This window comes from Condylura cristata, unplaced genomic scaffold (genome assembly GCF_000260355.1).
Source record: "Condylura cristata isolate star-nosed mole 26May11 unplaced genomic scaffold, ConCri1.0 scaffold00027, whole genome shotgun sequence".
Classification (NCBI taxonomy): Eukaryota; Metazoa; Chordata; class Mammalia; order Eulipotyphla; family Talpidae; genus Condylura; species Condylura cristata.
Genome location: NW_004567128.1, coordinates 2675296 through 2697845, shown reverse-complemented (window position 1 = coordinate 2697845; position 22550 = coordinate 2675296). Strand labels below are relative to the sequence as shown.

The 22550-nt window shown below is 44.9% G+C and overlaps 1 protein-coding gene across 2 annotated transcripts in view; it reads right to left on the bottom strand.

Annotated features, from left to right (window-relative positions):
• Positions 1–22550, bottom strand: part of FRMPD4 (FERM and PDZ domain containing 4) — a 613488-nt gene that overhangs the window by 439271 nt on the left and 151667 nt on the right. The gene's annotated exons all lie outside the window — the stretch shown is intronic.

The window sequence follows — 22550 nt, the reverse complement described above, 5'->3', positions numbered from 1 at the left end:
GCCTCCCCGGCCCTCCGGCCCCGCTGCCCCACGCGCCGAGGAGCGCAGACTGAGCCGGAGGCGGCAGGCGAGCTTGGCACACGCGCACGCACCCCTCGCGGCACTGCAGCTGCCTCCCTGCCTCCTCGCCTGAGCCGAGTCCCTGCTCCTCTCCCCACCCCCACCCGCGAGGGAGGGGGCTCTCCTGTCACCCGCTGCGTGTGCCTCCAGATCGGATCTACAGTGCAGGGCACACGGGGACCGTGAACGCCGCGCCTTCCTCCCCAAAGCAAAGGCGAGCCCGGCCGCCGCAGGGGGCCCACAGCCTGGGTCTATGCTGTAAACAAAACTGGGACCGGGAAGGGGCCGCGGCGGTCTAGGCTGGAGCGCGCAGCCAGGGGCAGGGAAGGGAAGGAAGATGCCTGGCGGAGCGGGCAGCATTTGGAGAGCGCAGAGTTTCCACTGCTCCCCCCAAGCCGCTGGAGCAAGACGTGACAGCTGGGCTGGCCGGGAAGGTGTGTCGTTGGGGGCGCGGATCCAGGGGCGCACAGGAGAAATAAGAAATAACCCGAGGCCTTGGGGGTAAGGCGGACACACTGCTCCTTGCTGGAGGGGGGTGGAGAGAGGAGGGTCCCAGGAGCCAGAGACTAATCTGAACGGGAGTCTGAGCTGAAGGGAGAGAACCCAACAGAATGGGGGGCTGGCATGGAGAGCTAGCTGCTTCCTCAAATTGAGCGGTGGGTGAAGGAGGAAAAATAAACAAAATCCTTGCTCACAAAACAAAAACACAGGCACACAAACACTCACCTTAGGCAGAGTAAACTCCAAGTTGCAGCCATTTGGAACTCCTGGCGTTCAGTTCTCTTTTACATAATTATCCTGGGCATCCGCCCCCCTTCATTAACTCAGTTCTGTCTCCTGGGAGGCACAGGGGCTTCAGGCCCCCTTGCTTGTTATTTCCCTTGGACTCTCAAGGCCTCTTCTCCAAAACCCTTTAAAATCTCTCCCCAGACTCTCTGAAGGTCAGATGTCTGCACAAAGTGTTTGTTCTCCCACCCAGAAGCTTTCACCTGCTGGCAGGCCACTGGAAGAGAAATGCCCCCTCCCAGGCGATGCCTGAGGAGCTAGCCGGCACCTCTAGCTCCGAGGGGATTAGGGAAAAGGAAATGGGTTTCAGTTGCTAGATGCCAGCTCCTAGCCTGATCTGTTGCTGTATTTAAAGCCTCCATCATTCAAGCCTAGGACTTCCACTTTTTTAAGGCATTCTTGCAGAAATTAAACATGAAATCAGTAACAGTCTGAAAAAATCTAAATGAGTTGAAACAGGCATAAAATTACATTATCCAGAAAAGAAATGGAATCAATTTCCCTTCAACTTCCTATGGCTAGACTAGTTAAATTTCATGAGTGGGGTCATTACTCATGGATCAGAGAAGGCAAGAGGGACCTTGGCTTTTAACCCCCCAATTTTTTTGTATATGAAAATATACAGTTTGGGTCTATACTATGCATGGTAATTTTTAAATCACTTTCACATTTGAGTCTCACAGCCATCCTGCCATAAAGTAAGGCAACATGTTTTCAAGTGAACAATCTTGTATTTTTATGCCACAGTCGACTGTCAACATAGCAGACAAAGAGATGTGTTTTCAACGCAGCTCAGATTCAGACTCCACACACTACACTCTCCTTGAGCTAAAGTTGCACGCCTCTAAAGACCAGCTAGTGTCAAAAGCCTGGCCCTGGAGCTATCTGAGCTACTGCTTCACGCTCTTCTCCATTCATTTGCACACCCTCCCCCCCCCCCAGGCCAGGGTGACACTGGCCTTGCAGGCATCCTCCTAGCTTGGCTCTTTGCAATGGTTGTTCCCTCCACCTAAAAGCTTTTCCCTCACATATTATCTATCATGGCCAGCTCCTCCCCCCCATCAGGTCCAGATAAATATCACTTCCAAAAAGCCATCTCTGAAAAGCCTATTTAAAATTCCAAGGCCCCACGCCCTGGCCTCCAAGGCCCCATTAACTGCCTTTTTTTTTTTTTTCTTGTTTCCATAGCACTTATCACCCACCAGAACATTATATAATTTATTTTTTTATGTCTCTTGTTTCTTGTTTCCTGTCTGATTCTCTTGCTGGAATCAAAGCTCCACCAGGGCAGGAATTCTTTTTTGTTTTGTTTTGTTTTGTTTTGTTTTGTTTTGTTTACCAATGGATTCCAAATGCCTACAACAGTTCCCTGGCTAGAGAAGCACTTTAATAAATATTTGCTGAATGAATGAATTTTATGCTCCTTAGATTTACAGCCAAACCAAAGCTGGGTACTGCTTCCTGCCTGATCTCCTCCCCACCTCTCTTCCATCCTCCTTTGAATTCCCACGGATGGTAACGAAGACCCTCTCATTATCCTTCTCCAGTATCCCCTGTCCCTGAGAGAGGGATCACCAACACCCTCTTTCCTCCACAGTCCACTTCTGGCAGCATGACTGGCTCTTGAACAAGAAAGAAAAATAAAGCAATATCTTTGGAGAATGTTTTCAAAATTTGCTTCCTTCTGACAACAGAATAGTCAGGTTGCCCTTTGTAAAAAGATAACCCTATTAATCCCGAACTACTCCAAAAAGCAAATAAATAGCTAGTTATTCAACAGTGAAACTGATGGGAAATAGACATTTTGTTTACTTGTGCAGAGACAGTCTCCCTTCAAGACATCTGGTCTACCTGGAACAGCGTACTGTTGGGCTTCAATCTGTGCCAATTTGTGAGCTACAGTTATGAATGGTGCAGTTGCTGACTCTCCACTGCCTAATAGCCACCAAGGGAGATGACTAGTTTCTTTAGGACTTTATATTATCCTCTGGCATATTAATTATCTAGTGTATGTCCTAGTGGGCTGATACCTTTTGCTAAAGCAAAGAGATTCTCCTTTGTTTTCCATTAGTATAAAAATGGAAGGGAATCTGTTCCCTTGAAGCATGTTAAGATGGCCAGTCTATATATACCTTTAAGCCCTCTTGGCAGATAAGCAAAAATTTGAGTAGCTGGCTTCTCGGCTCTGTTCCCTCCCCATGACAGGTGTGTGTGGCAAAGGTTGGGATAGGTTTCTTTGTTTAGCATGAAATGGATCTGCCTAAAACAAACAAAAAACAATGAGTGACATTTGAGTACATATGTAATTTTCTGAAGTTTTATCTTCAGCCTGGATAATCTCTAAGGCTCCTTCTAGATCTTGTAGAGATTTACTCATTGGAGACTATATTACACAGTCTTGAGAATCTATTTAATTTGCTTTACTTGAATTCAAGTGACATTTGGTCATTTCTTCAAACCAAACACACTTTCCATTACTATTGAATGTATTCGTGAATAATAGACTCAGGGAATCAGGGCCAGAGCAGTAATTTAACTTCCTTGAGGCTCAGTCTTCCCACCTATAAAATGGAAATGATACCTCACCTAGAATTAGTTCTTAAATTGGAAACCAATTCTGAGCTGTGTGTGTATGAATCAAGGCACATGGATATTAACTCCAGAAGGATGTTCTTGAGCCATGGTAGTGCTGTTAGGAAAAGGTACAGCCTCTATGGTCACTATTTTGAAGGTGAAAGTATTTCAGAGATAAGTTTTTGCCTGGAAATCAATCTCATTGTTCATTGTTGCCTAGTCAGTCACTAAAGCCCTGAGCAGTGGTGTAGTTTATGATTGGAGAAGCTTTCTGTGGAGTGGCAGTGGTTGGGGGAAGGATCTCTGCATCACAAGGCTTCTCACAAATCGAAGTCAGGGATCTGCTATTTGACCAGATGTTCCATACAGGATGGTGGCTGAGGGTTACTGGCTGCAAATTACAGTAGAGAGAGTCTCATGCATTTGTCAGTTGCACCAGAACATTTTGACCATCTGGTCACAGTCCTGAAAACAGAAGTACGTAACGAAAAGCAAGGTATACATTAATTCAACAAATACATTTATTCGATGACCCCCAGACACTGGATACTACATCCAGCGATAATACACGTTTCTGTCCTCACAGATTTTACATCTTAATAAGGAAAATACAAGACAAGCAGAAAAATAAGAAAATAACAAATAAGAAAAAAGCACGTAGCAAATGGACAGAGAATGAGGGTTTTTTTCCAACTGAAAGTAAATGATGATGACTTTTGAAGATCCAACGATCCAGGAAGAACTCTCGAAGGAGGTGACATTTAATTGGCAATATGAGAAACACTCAACATACACATAGACATGCCCCCCATGGAGAAGGACCAGCAAGGACAAAACAGAAACAGAGCCCCTTAGCCAGGGCACCATGCCGGACTTATTTTTAACTCTGAAATCTCATCTTGAACCAATCAGCAAGTTTTTCACAGTTTTACCTTCAAAATGGAGCCACACTACTTACACATCTCACTGACTCTACCACAGCAACCTGTGTTCAAGTAACCATCTCCCTCCTGGATAGTTGCAAAGGCCTACTAACTGGTCTTCTCGCAGCTCCACAGTCTCTACATTCAACAACTAGCAGGCTGCTTTTGACACAGAGCCTAAGCCATATCCAAGGGGTCCATATGAACCCAGTTTGAGAACCATGGTTCCAGTGATGAAACAATTTGATCTTTGATCAAATTGAAACAGGAGATGATCTGGTCAGATTAAAACTTTAAGAAGGACCTTTTGGGAAGAAAAATGGGCATAAGAAGACAAATTAGGAGAATGTAGTGGGATCTGTGATAGAAGAAGGGGTGAAGAATTGTGTTGAGGATAAAAATCACCAGGATTGGGCCCTCCATGGTGGTGCAATGGGTTAAAGCATAGTACTATGAAGCTCTCCACAGCCACTTCCCTTGATCCCCGGCCAGGGAGCTGATCCACATGGTGCAGCAGACCTCTCCTGTCTCCCCGCTGCTCCCTCAGCAGTGCATTTCAGTCAATCTGTCTATTCTATTCCCCACTCTTTCTCTGGTGAATCCTACCACCACCACCCCCAGCACACACCTCTGGCCTGTACCCCAGCTCTTGTGTGCATAAATAAATAAGTCTAAAAAATAAAACAAAATAAAATCATCAGGGTTATAGATATGATTATAAATGGGAGGAGGATGGTGGGTGAGGTAGAAGAAGTCTTCCCATTGCCTATCATGGACATCTGGCCAGTGGAAATAGCCTTGTGACAGGAGATGCCTGAGAAGCAGCTTTGTAGGAAAGGATTATGTATTCACTTTCTAACATGTTGAATTTGGATGGGATGAACTAGGTACATCCACAGGAGGTTAGACCTATAAGCCTGAAGCCAAAGGGCAATTGTAACAAGTCCATGAGCCACCAAAGATGATGAACATAGTGCAGACATTAATGTCCTTTCTCCAGGGAGTCCTAGGGGAGAATAATGGAGCAATGTTCTCAGACACAGAATAGGCATCTAATGACAGTGAAATTCTTGGGAAACATGATAAAAACCAGTAAGAGTTGTAAGGGAGGCATTATTTCATCCCCCCCCCCTTTCTTCTGTTTACATTTTACCTGGTATTCATGTTTCGGTACTGTATGGGGGTAGGGTGGGACTAGAAGATGGAAGGCAAGACAAGTTGATTTTGAGATATTAGTATGAAATGAGATACTGTACATTTGTACAGTTTCACTTTTCTAAATACTTTTGTCCATGAACTAACCTTTAAGTTGGACAAGAAAGTTGTTATTATCTCCACTAAATGATTAAAAAAAAAGGTGAGACCAGAAAAGTAAAGTGATGACAATAAGTACCACAAAGTAAACGGTTATTATCTTATGAGAAGTACCGGTTCCTGAGGATAGATAACTCTAGCTTCAGTAGGGAAACATCTAAACAAAGACTTGTGGACTAAAAATCTCTCAAGTTCTACCAATGTAATCCAATTTTTCCACTCATAGTTAGTTAGTTATTTTAAAGGGGATTCTAAAACTAAAGGCACCATATGAGACATCAGAAAGAGTAACAGATAGAGAGTAGGATTTCTCAGATCTAGTCCCCAATCTGTGACCCTTGAAATATCACCTAATTTTTCTAAGCTTCTTAAGTTTTAAGGATGCAATAAGTTTGTGTGTTTCCATTCCCTTCTGCTTCTCTCTCTCTCTCTTTTTTTAAAGATTTTTTAATTTATGCATACAGACTGGGGTACAGGCCAGAGATGAGGGGGCGATGAGAGGATTCACCTGAGACAGAGCGGGGAGCAGAACAGGCCGACTGACAAAGTCCACTGCTGACGGGAGCAGCGGGCGGGTCAGGAGAGTTCTGCCGTGCCATGCGGATCTCCTCCGGGGCAGGTGGGGATCGAACTCATGTGGAAGTGGCTTAAGCTTCTTAGTGCTGTGCTTTAACCCGCTGCGCCGCCAGGGAGGGCCCCCTTCTGCTTCTTATACAATGCAGTTCCACAACTGAAACTTCCTAAAGGTCAGGAGATCTCCATTTTGAGAATATCTACCTTGCTAATTCTATAATCAAGAAAGCTTTGTTTTATAGGAACAAAATTAAGAGCAGAGACTTTTGCCAGTCAATTATGCATCTAGAAAATAGGAAATTATTAGCTCACCCCTCTAAAACATGAACTTTATTCAAGTTCTGAACCACATTTGCTCTCAGGACCTTCTGCTAGGCCTCCTTAAGTCACCTGATTTCCTTTGCACCTTTATCCCTGCCCTCTCGCCGGTATTTTGCTCAGGCATATACCAAAGATCTCTTAGGGTAACAAGGTTTATAACTGCTGATTTCCCATCGAATCTCCTCTTGTCTGATGAGGTATGGAAGGATAATGGGGAAGAGGTCATTAAAAAAATTCTTCTGGTGTATAATTTTAAGAATACAAATTGTTCCTGTGATATACCTTGTAATAATATTTTGAGTTTCTATGCAACACTGTATAAAGAGAAAACCATAAAGGCTCATATTAGTCTGAGACATTTTAATATTTCAGACACATTTTAAAACTCTTAGATCTGGCCTCACTTTCATGCTGTCTTTCTAAAATAATGTCTTAGCCTCTGACTAGACAAAACTAATCAAATCACTTTGAATAACAGCACTTTTACTTGATGGATAAATTGCTCTAGTCCTGAAGGCTATTATGAGGGTGAACATAAAGGCAGATGTATATCCAGAAATGGCTGTGACAGGTTATTTCAGGTTTTTGAACTCGCATCCATGCGTTAATCTATTATTTTCCTTATTAACTCAATCAATTACTATTTACAGCCCAACAACCTTCCCCCTCCCCCCTGCTCTCTACTACCCACTGGACACTGCAGAGTGGGGACCAAACTGGACAAGACTTAGTCCGTGTCTTCAGGAGCTGAGGGAGACACTGCTGCCACCCAACTCATGTGGCAATGAAGTCCTTCTCCAGGCCCTCTGGAGGCCCACCTCCTGTCTCGCCACCACCACATGTGCATGTGTGCTAGCGTGCCCAGACATACACACAGAACTTCCCGTCCCCAAATGAGGTCATCACACTTTGAGCTGTGGCCTTCACCTTGCAACTATTAAATAACAAGCATGCAGCACATCTAAGATACTAAAGATAGTGGTGTAGCAGCTAGAAGTAGTTTGACCCTGAAAGATACTGAGTCGTAGAACCAACCTTGACTGCTGACCTTCACATTTCTTATTTTATGAGGTGAAAACAACTGCTTGTTACTTAAACCTGTGATAACTGTATCTTGAGGTTGAGTTCATGCCTAAATGATACAGGGATTATGGGAGTATGGAGTAAAGTAGTTTCTTGAATGCTTTAGTAGAAGAGATACAAGTGTAAGAGATATAAATAGCCAGTGGGCAGCTAGATATTATGATGTCCCACTCTGTACAAGGCTCCATAATCTTAGAGAAGATTTCTGCTCCTATCATCTCGGACTTTACAACAACCCTATGAGGCAGCAATCATTACATTCAATTTGTAAATAATGCTGAGAATGCATGGGGTCATCTGCCAGAGATCACATGGCAAGAAACTGGACATAGCAGCCCTCAAACAGATGGACCCAAATCGCCACTCTCCTGACCTCTCAACTCTACCAGAGCCACCTCAGCAGAACAAATGGCCATTTGAATGTGGAGCCCTTGAGTGTGGAGATAGGAGAGGAGAGGGGAGAGAGGACAATGCTGAGGGGAAACCTGTCAGGCTGGGAGACCAGAGAAGCATCCTGAAGAAAAGATGCCTTTTGAGTTAGGCCTTAAGGGATGAATGAGAATTCAGAAAATAAGAGGAAAATAACCATCCCAGACAAAGAATCATGGAGTTGATAACTGGAAGATGCAGGGTACACTGGACGTGGTCTCAGCTGGAGTGCAGCCCCGAGTGCGAGAGAAACGAAAGATGCATGCACGGGACATAAGTACTTGGGGACCAAGCCTAACATTTCCTGCCAAGGACTCCATCCTAGCAGTCCACAGCGTTCTATCACCAATGGGGAGAGCGCGGGGGGGGGGGGGCAGTTACAAGAGGAAATGAGCTTGATCAACAGAGCTCTGGCAGGTAATTGGGGGAGCAGAGAGACGGGAGTGCCTGAGTGGGAAGAGGGGTCGTTGCAGTGGTCATTCTAAATACAAGAGCATGTGATAATCCAACTAGGGAGGAGAGAGACATGATGGAGCTGGGAAGATGGCCAGACTCGCCTAGTGGGTGTGGGAGATGGTATGAAAGGACGGACCCAGATGAGCCTTCAAGGGATTCAGTAAGAACAGGTGTAGGGGAATGACAGATGACGGATTCACTGGCACCCTAGGAAGACTTAATTTAATCAAATCAATCCCCCACCAGCCCGGAACCACTCAAGGGCTCACTTTTGAGTCCAACACTCCAGTTTGCTTAGGAAATGGGAACTCTCTCATGCTTCCTGAAGTCGCCACCAAAGTGATGGCTCCATCTTCAGCTGTGTGCCTGGCATTGTGAGCTACCACAGCATATCTCCCTCACTGTCCCTCAGAGCAAGAAAATGGCCCTTTCTTCCCGAGGCTGAGCTTTGTCTCTGATCAAGAAATGCGATCTCTTCCTATGACTTGTTAGTGTTATTACGATGTATTCATTCTGACTTTCCTTGGAATCCTCGCCATCAAATGGCAGGCAGATGTCCTCCTCCATGGTTCTTCCTGTGTCCCGCTGTGTCACTGGCTAGTGACAAGCTGTGGCTAAGTTGTCAGCTCCCTAATTATAGGACAGTCTAATTACAGACATGTTACATTTGCAAGGTATTATTACAACTGAGGCCCTGCCCGCCGTCACCCAGAAGTAATCTAACGAAATGTCATCGCAAGTGTTAGTGGACTGGTCCATGGGACAAGGCAAATTCTCCCATGGGCCCTTGGTGGAGGCAATGCCCCTGGACTCAGGAGGGGGGTCACCTGAGAGGCTCCTCCTGAGTGTGCCTACGTGAAATAGTGGGGAAGCTCAGGCAGGAGCATGGGGATGGCGAGGAACTGCTGAGCTGAGCTCCTCGGTGCCGTTTGGTGGTGCAGGGAGCTTGCCACGTTCCTGAGGCTACGCAGTTCTCAGCCACCTCACTCGGCGGTGGGACGGTGGTTGTGTTTACTTGCTTAAGTGTAAGAACATCTGAACTCTTGTCGGAAGGGGCAATCAGTGACAGCTAGTGGAAAGTTTGTCTTCAGGCTGTCCCACTCTAAAGAGTTAAAGAGCACAAAGTCTTTTGCTTGTGTGAGAAATATCTACTGACATTTACTGTGCTGAAATTAAAGAAAAACTGTTTACATATTAATCCTTAAATTAAGTACAATAAACCCACCACATGTTAACGTAGATATATTTTTAAGAAAATTAAGTACTTCCGAAAGGAAAAGCTGCAGAGCACACAGATTCATACTTTGCCAAATCTCTGTAAGATCCGGTTGGAATAAGATAGCTGGATTCTCATATCTACTTCTGCATTCAGTCTGCTGAGATATCACCCACCGTGTAGCCTCCAGAAAACTCCAGCAGGCATTCATGAGAGAATGAGATTGAAAAAAGAAAAGGTCTCAACAATATTATAAAAGTAATTTTGACCTTACAGCCTCCCAAATGAGTTTTGGGGACCCCAGGGTCCCAGACCATTTCACGCACGAGAAGCAAGCCTAGCTGCGGTGCCCAGGGCTTGCTCAGTTCTCACCGCTGGGCAGTGGGACCTGTGGGATCAGAGGGCTGCACTTTCTTTTGAGCAACCAGACATCAGTGGAACCTGAGGCAGATGAGATAGACCATGATCTGCATTCGAAGAATTAAGGTACCAAGAGCTCATTTGCTCACTTGAGGTCCTAGAATAACTTTCTTGAGAATTCCAATCTTGCACTTTTCTTTACTCCATCAAAATGTTTCCATGGTCCTCACACAACACTGAAATATCCACTTAGTCTGCTGCTGAGCTGATGCGCACAGACAATATGAATACAAACACCTTCCACAGGTGACCTCAGCTCCTGGCCAACCCAACTGCGGCTGCACTTAGCATTTTCTCTGCAGCTTAACAGAGATCCCATAACTAGAGGCAGGTGCTTTGTGATGACTTTGTGGAAAATTCTTGAGGGAGAGGGGTGGAGAAAGATGACTCACACCACAAACTACTTATAAGAAAGTCTGTGAATTTTTCTAACTGAAATGCCCGTCGTCTTTTTGGCATTTTCTGCAACCCTTCTCTCCTCCCTCTCTCACAGTCACTCGGAATGCCACTTATTATGAAGGCATTTTAGCTTTTACCTTTAGTTCACAATTCTCTGTTAAGGAAAGCTCAGTGATTGGTGATTACTGATGCTCCTTTAAAGGCTCGCTAGAGAGTACCCTCGTTTGTCCACATCTGGAATAACTAATCAAGGGAAACATGACAAATTTCCTTTACTTCTGCCTCTGAACTTTACTAAGCCTCACAGCACTGACCTCAGTCTCAGGGAGCTCAAGGCAACCTCAAGAAGTTCTCTAATTTAGACTCCCGCGTCCCTGCTGTTGTGCATGGACTATATCAAGAACCAGCGGCTTCTCTACACATTTCATCACCATCTGAAGGGCCGACTCAGTGCTGTCATTAAAGCCTATATTCTGGGCCCTCCCTGGTGGTGCAGCGGGTTAAAGCACAGCACTAAGAAGCTTAAGCTACTACCTCATGAGTTTGATCCCCGCCTGCCCCGGAGGTGACCACAGGGCGCGGCAGACCTCTCCTGACCTGCCCGCTGCTCCCCTCAGCAGTGGACTTGGTCCTTCTGCCTGTTCTGTTCCCCGCTCTGTCCCTGGTGAATTCTCTCACCCTCCACATCTCTGGCCTGTGCCCCAGTTCTGTGTGAACAAAATAAATAAATCTTTTTTTTTTAAAAAAAGCCTATATTCTGCCACACACTGTAAGGCACACCGTAGAGGGCTCCCCATACCCTATTCACTTTCCTGTTGTGCAAATTCTCACATCGTCACTTTGTCTTCTCTTTTCCCGGCTAAATAAGCCTATCGTCTTTAATTTGAAGTTAATTTCATTTTTTCCCTGTTGTTATTTCCTTTTTTTTCATAGGCCCCATCCATTTCTTCCATATGTTCTTTTAAATTTGGAGGCCCAAACTGCATGTAGTTCCCTTAATGAGGCTGATATAACTATATGCTTATGTGATTATAAGGAATAATTTATAATTTTCCCCCATTTCATATTGATGACATCAGTATCATGCCAATTTTAAGATTGACTCAACAATTCTTCTATAGCATAGTGAATTCTTCTATAGCATAGTGAACTAGGAACTAAAACTGGAAGGCAAAGAGACTGCCCCAGGGTATTAAACTTCAATTCTTCTTCCTTTATATTCCTCAATGGTGATTCTCAAATACATATGCTACACTGAACTTTTTTTTTTTTTTAAGATTTATTTCTTTGTACATTCAGAATGGGGGTACAGGTCAGAGGCTCAGGGGCGGTGAGAGGTTTCACCAGAGACAGAGTGGGGAGCAGAACAGGCAGAGCGACAAAGTACACTGCTGAGGGGAGCAGCGGGCGGGTCAGGAGAGGTCTGCCGTGCCATGTGGTCACCTCCGGGGCAGGCGGGAATCGAACTCATGCGGAAGTGGCTTTAGCTTCTCAGTGCTGTGCTTTAACCCACTGCACCACCAGGGAGGGCCACACTGAACTTTTTACTGTGCAAGTGTAGGGGCCTTGAAAGGATAGGAACAAGCATTTATTACTATGACCTCTGCCCCCAACCCCTGACAGTGCTGGGGACGAAGGACGAACACTTGGCCTAAGATCAATTACTGTTATCAAAGCAAAAATCAGCCAAATCCTTTCATGTAAGAATTTGCACTCATAATCACAGAAAATTCAGTCAGTCAACGGTAGGTAAGGGAAATGTAAGGTCATGTACGTGGGGTCCCTTTGAGTCCTTTACAAGTGGCCAACATTGTTGGTGAGTAAAGACCAAGAAAGGAGAAATGGGTATGGCCCTGATTTTGCTAACAGACAGAGTTGCAGAGGGACACAGAGCTTTCAGTTCGAGCTTCTTCTCCCATTGTCAGGAAACTGGTCACTTTCTGTTTCCTGTGTCTGAGTGGGGTTGACTAGTGTAAATGCACTGCAAGCTCCTTCCTTCCAAGAACCAGCTAGTGTGAGAGAATTTCTAACTTGCAACAAATGATTCCCAGTAAAGACATCTTCACCAGCAGATGACTTAGCTCTGGGAGGTCTGAAGCTCTGAGTCTCATGTACTCTGGACATCCTAGACAGCTCCTTCCCACTGGGTTTGCCATCACCACAAGAGGTCTTCTGTGCCTATCCAACACAACAGAGTCCCAGCATTCACTTGGAAATGGTTTTGCCATTCACTGGGTTTGTTAATAACCAGCAGTGCCCTACTGTGAACTTTCAAAATTTCTAGTATAAGAAGTATTTAGCAATTGTATAAAGGAGAAAGGAAAGTGAGGTAAGAATACTGATACTTTGAGAAAACACCTTTAAGCCGTCCACTTAAGTGCATACTTAACAGGTTAATTAACGGTTCTCAATGAAGAGAGAGATCCGGTGGTAATTCCACACACTAGTATGTAGACAAGGCAATAATGGAGTATAAGAATTCAGACTGGGAAAAAATGAGCATTTCAGTCAAAGAGAGTCAAGTGGGCTTTGAAAGGAAGTGGGTTTTGATGTGGTACTAAGGGGGGTTAGAAGTCAGTAATAATTTAGTAAAATGGAATATTCTGTAATTGATCCTTTGTTTTTTTTTTCCCTAACCACTGTATGTGTGTTATGTGAAGAATAAAACTATTTTAAACATAAGAAAAAGAACTACCCAGAGAAAATGAAATAAGGGGAACAGGAAAACAGCATGGCAGGGAGAGGAAAAGAAGCAACAAATATGACTTAGTAGCCTCAGTTAATAAGATGTTTGGAACAAGGGTTTCGGAAGGGCATTCAGTGATATATTATAAATACATCTTTTACATAAGTAATGCAGGCTCGGGTGGGGGGTGTGCAGCCTGAGCAGAGGAGCATGCGCAGATGAGCGCAGATGAGGGATAGCCAAGGAAGCAGTCCCACTAAGAATACGACATCAAATCACAGGAGGCCTTGGGGTCAGTGCATGTGTTAACGTCATCTGACATTCCACTGGTATGGCATCAGAAAGAGAAATATTGCCCTTTTATCTGGGTGCAGTGTCCTGGAAGGGGAGAGAGGGAAAGAGGGAAAGGACCAACCACATCAGGGAATGACTTCAAGAATATGGGCCGAGGACATCAGAACCAACACAAGGCTGGTGGTGGTGAAAATGAAAAATAAGGGAAGACCAAGAGATGCGGTTAATAAAGATGAGTGTGTGGAGGAATTGATGTGCTATAATGAAAAAAAAGGGGGGGGAGGAATTTCAAAGGTTTCTCATCTAATTAATTATTCTACATACACAGAGCAGAAAATATATTTATCCCTTGATTCTTTTGGGGAGAGAAGGGTCTTGTTTGTTAGCAATCAAAATTGAGTAATCTTAGGCACAAAGGGAATCTGTCATAACACCATCAACCTTGAGAGCTTAGAGGGTCAAGGTGACAATGATGGCAATCTGGATGTTCCAAAATGCCTTGCAGTGGACTTTCTAATCTGGGCGCTAAGAGAAAATTAAGCTGGACCATCCCTGAGGGCATAGGGGTTCAAATGAGGTACCCCAACTGAGCATGTTGCTGGGGTTTGAGCACAACAAGAGGATCATGGCCACACTGCTGTCTTCTTCCCATATTGCGGTCCCACTTGCTCAAGATTTCAAGTCCCAGGAGAATGGGGACAGTTCAAGTATTTTTATAAGGTGTATGCTGTTAAAAAAAAAAAAGGCATTTTTAAATGAAGTTGAAAAAAAAAAGAATCTGTGGTGGCTTGCGTGCAATTCTGGCAAAAAAAAAAAAAAAAAAAGAGAGAGAGAGAGAGATCAGCACATATCAAACCAAAAGGTTTAAGGGCATGACATGCCTGGGAAGTGGAGTAGGATGACGGGGCTGGGGTGTGAGACTAGAGACAGGTGGCAGGGATGAGGTGGCAAATGTCAACAGGCCATGAAGGGCCTGAGGCGCTCAAATAAAGAGTGTAGGCCCTGTGTTAGTAAAGCTTGACAGTGACGTGAGTTTGTCACAGTAGCAATAGGGGTGGGGTATGTGATCTAAGAAGGGAAGACTCGAAGAGTCAGGAAAGCACTGTGCACATGATATGACAGCACCAATGGGCTGCTCCTCTCTGAGTCTCTGTACATACAGAAAGTCTCAAATTGTCTAAATGACTGGGTAGACAGTCTACGCAGGAAGAGTGAGGACTGGAGCCAGGAAACCACTCAGGAGTGAACTGAAACTGTCCAGGTGGTAAACAAGCAGGTTTACAAAAAGGGATTGGCAGGAAGAGTGGGGAAGAGCCCTGGGGGATGACGCCAAGGCAAAGGGGTGGGTGGGCGCTCGTCTCAGATCTCTGAAATCACTGGGGACCCGGGACATAAAGACACAGTCTGAGGAAGAGAAGACAGGCTAGCTCAGAACGAGGCGATGAAGTAAGGAAAGGGGCCACCGAGGACACGCAGGGGCACACAGAGATGCCGTGGCTGCAATGCCACAGCGGACATGCAGCACTGGAAGGAAGGGACACTTTAGAAGGAGTAACATGACCAGAAGCTTGTATCCCAAGGAAATACATCTCATTTCTTTTCCCCAAAGCCCCTTAGACCCCAATCTCATTAAAAACAAAATAATAAAAAAAGTGCTTCTTCTAACCTCATTCTTATGACAGAGAATAACCTCATCGCCTTGCTTCTTCATGTTAGATTCCTTCCATCAAAGTCTTATTTATTCCCTGAGGCATTTATTTCAACAGCAGTGAAAGCATACTAGAGGTAATTGGTTAAGACTATATTGCTCGTCTGGGTATGGCTACATGTACTATGCAGTAAAAATTTACACAAATTAGGGGAAAAGAAAAAAATATGCCTTAACTATACAGAACAGGAATTAGAAAAGGTGGATCGTTGAAACTTACAGATATGTAAGGTTCTATTTAAAAGTTCCTTTGTATCTTACTGTCTATTATATAGCTATTTATTTTGACTTTACAGATGGTTAAATGGTGAATAAAAATAAAATCTAAAACAATTATTTCTGACATGTTAGTACAATGAAAAAAGAAATGTCATGTGTTGCATTCAATTGCCACATACTATATAAACATCACAGAGTAAACAGGGAGCTCGCGCAGTGTTTCTGACAGCGTTCAAGACAACCTAACCCAAAATATGGCACCTCAGCAGACAGTGAATGTTTTAGGTAGAGATGTTGGAGGAAGTGGCAGAAGCAGGAGGCCTTGCTGACCTCCTCAGCCCTGAAGTAGGCTGTAAGACCCTATGTCAGGGGGGCCTGCCCAATGCCAGGAGAAAGCAGCATCAAGACTCTGACCAGACAGGAACCCTGAAAGCAGGGCCTCCACAAGCCTGCCCAGCTCCCTGCAGTGACCTCCTCCCTCAGCCTGCTGTGCCGCCGGCTGTCTGCTCTCCATCACACCCAGCAGAAGAATACACAGGTCTGCCTTTCTGGCTCTTCATACCCTTATGAAAGCTCCCATGCGATGGGAAAGCTAGCCACATGTACACACTTTTCTCCTGTTAATCTGTCTTTATCAGGTAAAAAGCATTTTTCAGACTCAGGGACCCTGGAATTTTTTTCTTACCCTCCATATTCTTATGAGTAAAATCTCAAAAGTTCCGGTAAAAGAATATCTCAATTAAGATGAGACTGAAATATGGATGAGTACTTAAAGACTAAACATATGGTGTCGTAAGCTTTTCAGGAAAGTTACAGAGAGCTAGGTTATTTATGTAGAAACAGCAGACAGTGAGAACAACTCCAGGTAAGAGGTGGATTTATTCATTTATTATGAAGTGGGAATCCATGTTTGAGCCATGAGAATCATCACAAAACACTCCAGAACAGAAACACACAATTTTTTAAAAAGAAACCTTGTGCCTACTTCCTGTCCCTGAACAGATACTGAAAAAAAAAATTCACAGAAAACAGTGAGCAAGGGAAAACAATTCGAATTTAAGAAAAGATAAATATTCTGAAAAATGAGAAGGTGGCAGTTGAGAAGATAGAAGAAAAATGGATAACAGGAGGAGAATATATTGCAGAAAGTCTCTGTAGCATTTCAGAGGCTATAGGAAGCAAGATATTTTAAAGGTGAACTTGAGTGAGAACAAGAGAATGTGAAAGAGAATTCCCAGTTGGTAGCATAACAGAGGAGAAAAGGATGTTTAAAAAAGATACAAAGAGATTAAAGGACAGGAAAATATTGGAATCATTTAAAGTTATATGTATAGTTTAATGTTATCTGTGCAATTCTTTCATCTTTCCAAAAGGAAAAAAAAAACAACAAAACAAAACTTTGTAACTCCAAATATCTATAGAAAAGGTCCATAAATTGCGCCAGTATCTCATTTTCTTTAATATGGCAGTTTTCCAGACTCTTGGTTGCAAATGAAAGTACTCCGACTCAGACCAGTCCGAATCAAAAATGAATGTATTTGCTCATTATGGTTAGTCCCAAAGATGTCCAGGTCCTAATTCCCAGAGTCTGATAATATGCTTCCTTACCTGGCAAGAGGGACCTTAGATGTGATAAAACATTTGGAGGTGGGGTAATTATCTTGGCGTATCTGGGTAGACCCAATGTAATCACAAGGGGTCTCACGAAGGAAAAGAGGGCTGCAGAAGGGCCAGTCAGAGAGACCGAGGAGATGGCAGAAGCAGAGGCGAGGCCGGGAGCAGCCAAGGAAGGCAGGCAGCCCCTGGCCCTGAGGGAGCAGTGAGGAGTCCTCCCAGAGCCTTGGGCAGAACTCAGCATTGCCCACCCAGTTCTGATTGCTGACCTCCCAAACTTCAATGGAAGTGTTACTCGTGGGTCACTATGTTCCTGGTAATTTGTTACAGCAGCAATGAGAAACAAATACATACAGGCAGCAGACAAGTTTAAGGAATATGACTAATTTCCAGCTCATTTTAACCCAATTCAGAGGATGTTTCAAAACTACCCGCTGCGATCGTTTCTAAGCAAAGCATTTCCGTGTGCTGCCCCCTTCTGGCAGCTCCTCTTCACTTTACAGAAAGGAACAGCACTGCTAGTCCAACATTTTCCTTGTCATTACTAAGTGGAGAGCCCTCAACTCACTCTGTGTGGTGGCCCTCCAGAAAGCAAGAGCTCCTCACACCCCCAACGTTCAGGAAAGCCTAAGGCGGATCTGACAGACTAGGTACAGGCCACAGACTTTCTGCAAAACAGTTACTTAGCTAGAGTCTCCCGGGCTTCCATTGACCGCGGCTTGGTGTGGGGTGGGGAAGAGTCAGCTTCACAGAAACCGCATGGACTTAGGTCCCATCAGAAAGCTGGATACTGTCATTAGAACACAAGCAGGGAAGGACAGTGAATAAATAAGAACCCCAGCTATCCCTGGGCACAAAATATGACATCTTAAGTACATATTCAATATTTGATCAAAACTGATGTTGGAACTTCTTTGAATATTCATTATATGATTAATTTAAAAGATTATTACAAAATGAAAATAATACTCCAGTTTTAGATGACATGTCTGGTTTCTTTAATGCCTGTGGTTCTGCCTGGCACCCCCCAAAGTATGGACAAGGCTTCTGGAAAATGACATGTTAAACAAATGAATTTAGTAACTCAAAAGCACAAAGTCCGATTATTATGCTAATAGCAGGTAAAACAAGTGTGAACTGTCCCCATGAGGACATGGCCACTGGACTTGGCTTAAATGCCAGGGTATCAGGTTCCTAAGAGCTGGCACTCGGTAGAATCTGATGGCAGAACATCAGGACTCTGGGTTTTCTCTTTCATTCATTGATCTGCTATCACCATGTCCTCCCTACCTGCTCTAAGAGCCTGGGTGTGGCCAAGGACAAACGGTGGCAGCGGCGGAGGCAGTGATGGTCTCATGGAAGGCAGTAAAGCCCCAGAAGCTGGAGTGACCCAAGAACTACAGGGTAGCATGGGAGTTGATCTGTTACCCGTAGTCTCCTCGTCTTGCTTCTTTACTACCAGTCTAGCACTCAGAGACGCTCAGTCGATGCCTACTGAATGAATGAACTGACTTCAAAGTGCTGCCCTTCCTCACTTGCTGAATGTAAATTTAACAAAGCTATACAAGAAGGCAAACTCTCCCTGGGTCTGTGTTTTTATTACCATCAGCCAGCATTTGATGTTTGCTTCTTTCAGATGTACCTTTACGACTCTGAAGTCAGGGGTTAAGGGAAAGATTAAGGGAGTGATACACCATGACAATTCTGACGTTACTAAAACCCCAAATAAACACACACATGTACACACATGGGGTATTCAAGTTAACACAAATTCTAAATGTCTAAGATAATGCAGATTGGAACGCAGCCAGCAAAAATGTCATTTTCTGATTGAATGGAGAGATTAATAAATCAAAACCATGAATTATATATGAAGTCTCACCCAGGAGCTCGGCTATTTTTAGCGCTGGAGAGTAACAGGATGCCGCGGGCTCCGTGTGTGCCAGCACCATCGCTGGAGGGGCAAGGACCAAGGCAGGCGAGGCTGGGATGTCTCAATCGGCGAAGGCAGAGACAAAAACTCCGCAGCCTCTGGGAAGAAGAGACAGCTTTTCTCCTGTGCAAACCCGAATGGCAGATGCGATGGAAGGAATCATGAGGGGACCAGGCCTGCATGCTGATCACTATGCAAATGGCTGAACCTGTCTCAAGTGCAGCTCTGCCTGTCAAGTGACTGAGGTAACTGGCGCCTGAGATTTTAACTCCCCCTGTACGAAAGCAGCCTGCCCTCTGCAACAAAAAAGAAGGCGATCATTAGCACCGGAAGCTGCGCCGCGTGCAGGCTCAAGAGGAGTGCACCGACTCCACTTCAAATCCCGGGGCAGCACTTACTGTCCGTGCTGGCTGAGCATCAGAGCCTTGGTTTACTTGTCTATGAGATGAGAACAGCATGCCTGCATCATGAAGTTTCAGAAAGGATCCAATGAAATGACACATATAGAACATTTCACATAATGTTTAGTATGTAACGAGAGCTCAATAAATAATGGTTCTTGAAATACAAATATGACAACAACAATAAGTGCCTGTGTGTGACTTTCCACTGACGTTTACGATCATTGAAAAATTGAACTACTAGTGTGTACCCGTATTAAAAGTTATGGGGCACAGATAAAGGTCTTTGCAGCTGCATTACATAATGACACAAGTCAGACCTTGAAGATGTGGAATAGTTTTGAAGCAACTAGTGTGACAATCACGCGAGGAAGCTTGCTACTCACTTTAGATGATTCGGATTGAATCAGTAACTTGTCATCTCATCAGCTCTCTCCTGATCTCTACTGCCACTGGTACTAGGCTCAAACCGGGGCCCCAACCACTAATTACCACAACGAAACTTGAATGTTAAGAGGTAAATCACAAATGAACCAAACTCCCAGAGACCTACAAAGGGAAGAGATTAAGAATAACCACTTTGTCCTAGAAGAATGGTCACTGAATAGTCACCAACATGTAAACTCTAGTAATCTCTTACTATTTTTGAATATTTCTTTCTAATGAACAATTATAAAGTTTCTTATATATTAGAAATTCCATCAATCACATATACGTAATTACTTTTGCATCATTAAACAGAAAATACTTAAGTAGCATCTTCTTAGTTTTTCTAAGGACAGAAGGAGGACCAGGCACCTGCAAACTGGAAGTGTGGCCATCCTGTCTTATAGCAGAGTTCTGGAACACAGCCACAGTGCTCTGCTCCAGGGCTGTCTATGGCCACACCTGGCATGGCTGAGGGGCAGCTGTGGGCCCTCAGGATTCAGAAAGCCCACGGTATTTACCATATGACCCTTTGCTGATCCCTGGGCTAGTCTGAAGAAAATTCTCGACCACAGCCTGCCCATTACGAGACATTTATTACAGGTGGGATCCCTGCCTGTGGAGGCCTGGACAAGTCCTATCACCCCTAAGCTGCCTTATTTTTCAGCCAAGGAAGGGAAGGAGGGGGAGGGAAGAGAGGCAGCAGGCCAGGGAGGGGAGTGCAGGCAGGGGCAGGAGGAAGCCATGGAGGAGAGGAATTGGGAGGCAGAAGAGGGCAAGGCAAGTGGAAGGGTGGGGAGAGGGAGGAAGGAGAGAACAACAGAAAGCAGATGAGAAAGAAAGGGAAAATGAACCAGAACCTGTAGGTCAAACCTGAATTAGTTACTTTTACTGGACACTGAGCAACAGCAGGACAGAAGGAAGTGTTTGGTGTCAAAGTGACTGACACAGAGACGGCGAAGAGGGAGAAGGCATCGCCACCCCCACAGGGGATCTGAAGCAGCTTGGATGACTGGGGACTGCCTCCGGGCACTGGGGTGCACAGATGAGGCTGCACATAGAGCGTCACTCACTATGGGCTCTGGAAAGTGTTTGGGGCTCACAGAATCCAGGTCATCATGTCTGCACCAGGGAAAGAGGGGGAGGAGAGCAGGGCCAGTGCCTTGTGGGGGGTAGCAGGGGCCAGGGAGCTCTTGCAGGACACCAGCTGGGGAAATCTCAGGAGAGGAGAGGAGAGGAGACACGGCTGGGTGTGACAGCACACTCAAACACAGACCGACATGACCGACCACCGGCCAGGCGTGGGAGGAGGAGTTCACCTTGACAGCTACGTGCTCTCACTACACCCTCATGGCAGCACTCTGTGGCCCTGGAGTGCACTCACGCAGCCTTTCAGGGAGGCTTTACTGAGTTTCTCTTTCCAGCACTCGTCGTGGCTAGAAGAAATCTGATTTTCAGGGGAAAACTTCTCAAGTAAAACTGGGCAATTTCTAGGGGCTTATAACAACTCCCCATTCCATGACACTGAGGCATCCATGAAACACAGGTTAAGCAGTCTTGCTTTAGAGTGTAAAAGCTCGCACATCTGTTCCGCCCTTATTTCAAGCACATAGAATGCCTGGGAATCTGAGAGGAGTTGCTTTGAGGCAGCAAACTGTGCTATTGAGCTTTCTAAAAAGGTCACATTTATGGGCATACAACAGAAAAAGTCAACCATCTAAACGTACAGTTTGTTACCGTGAAAGGAACAGATCCCGAGGAACAGAGTATAAAATAGCTGAAAGCAAGGGGCGGACCAGATTGAGTGACTCGTTATTGCTGGTACAGACACACATGCGTCCCTAGGTACATCCGGAATGAAACATGGTGAGTTTTCATCTTTAAGTGGTGATACTCTGCTTCCGGCGAGTTTAACAGCTCATAGACATAAGGCTGCACGTTTACCAAGGGCCTGGCCCCTGAAGGCTGTCAGATAGGAAGTGCTCAGATCAAAGGCAAAGTTGGGTTTGAGTACTAAGAAAATTCCATTAATTTCAACACCTATATTTCAAGGCACAAGAAGAGAAGGAAAGAGGAGGCCTGGGTGAGTGGCCACTGCACTTGCCACGGGCAGTTCCCAACACTGTGAGGTGTCTGTCACACTTGAAAAAGGGCACAGGTAATTCTTCCTGTATCCACACAACAGAGTGCAAGGCAGTCCTTAAGAACAGCGTCCATCACTATAGTAAACACACACTATTCCCACACAGAGACTAGAAAATAAACACGGGCTTTATGGCCTCCTTGGTGGTCTAGGGGTTGCATCTCAGCATTATCACCACTGTGGCCTGAGTTTGATCCCTGGCCACGGAACTGACCCACAGGGCGCAGCAGACCTCTCCAGTCCCGCTGCTCCCTCAGCAGTACATTGCAGTAGACCTGCCTTTCCTGCTTCCCGCTCTGTCTCTGGTGAATCCTCTCACCCCTGCACCTCTGGCCTGTGCCCCAGCTCTATGCAAAAATAAATAAAAATTTAAAAAAACCCCTACAGTTTCTAAAGTATTTATCTGGCTAATGGGATAATGGGGTGATTTCCCTCCTTTTTCCTTCCCTCCTCCTCTCCCTTCCACGTTTTGCATTCTTTCTTCTGGAGCTATATATTATCCAAGTAGTTTATAATGAATATTCATCACCTTTGAAATCTGAAAAATGTTATACTTGGAAAAGAGAGACATT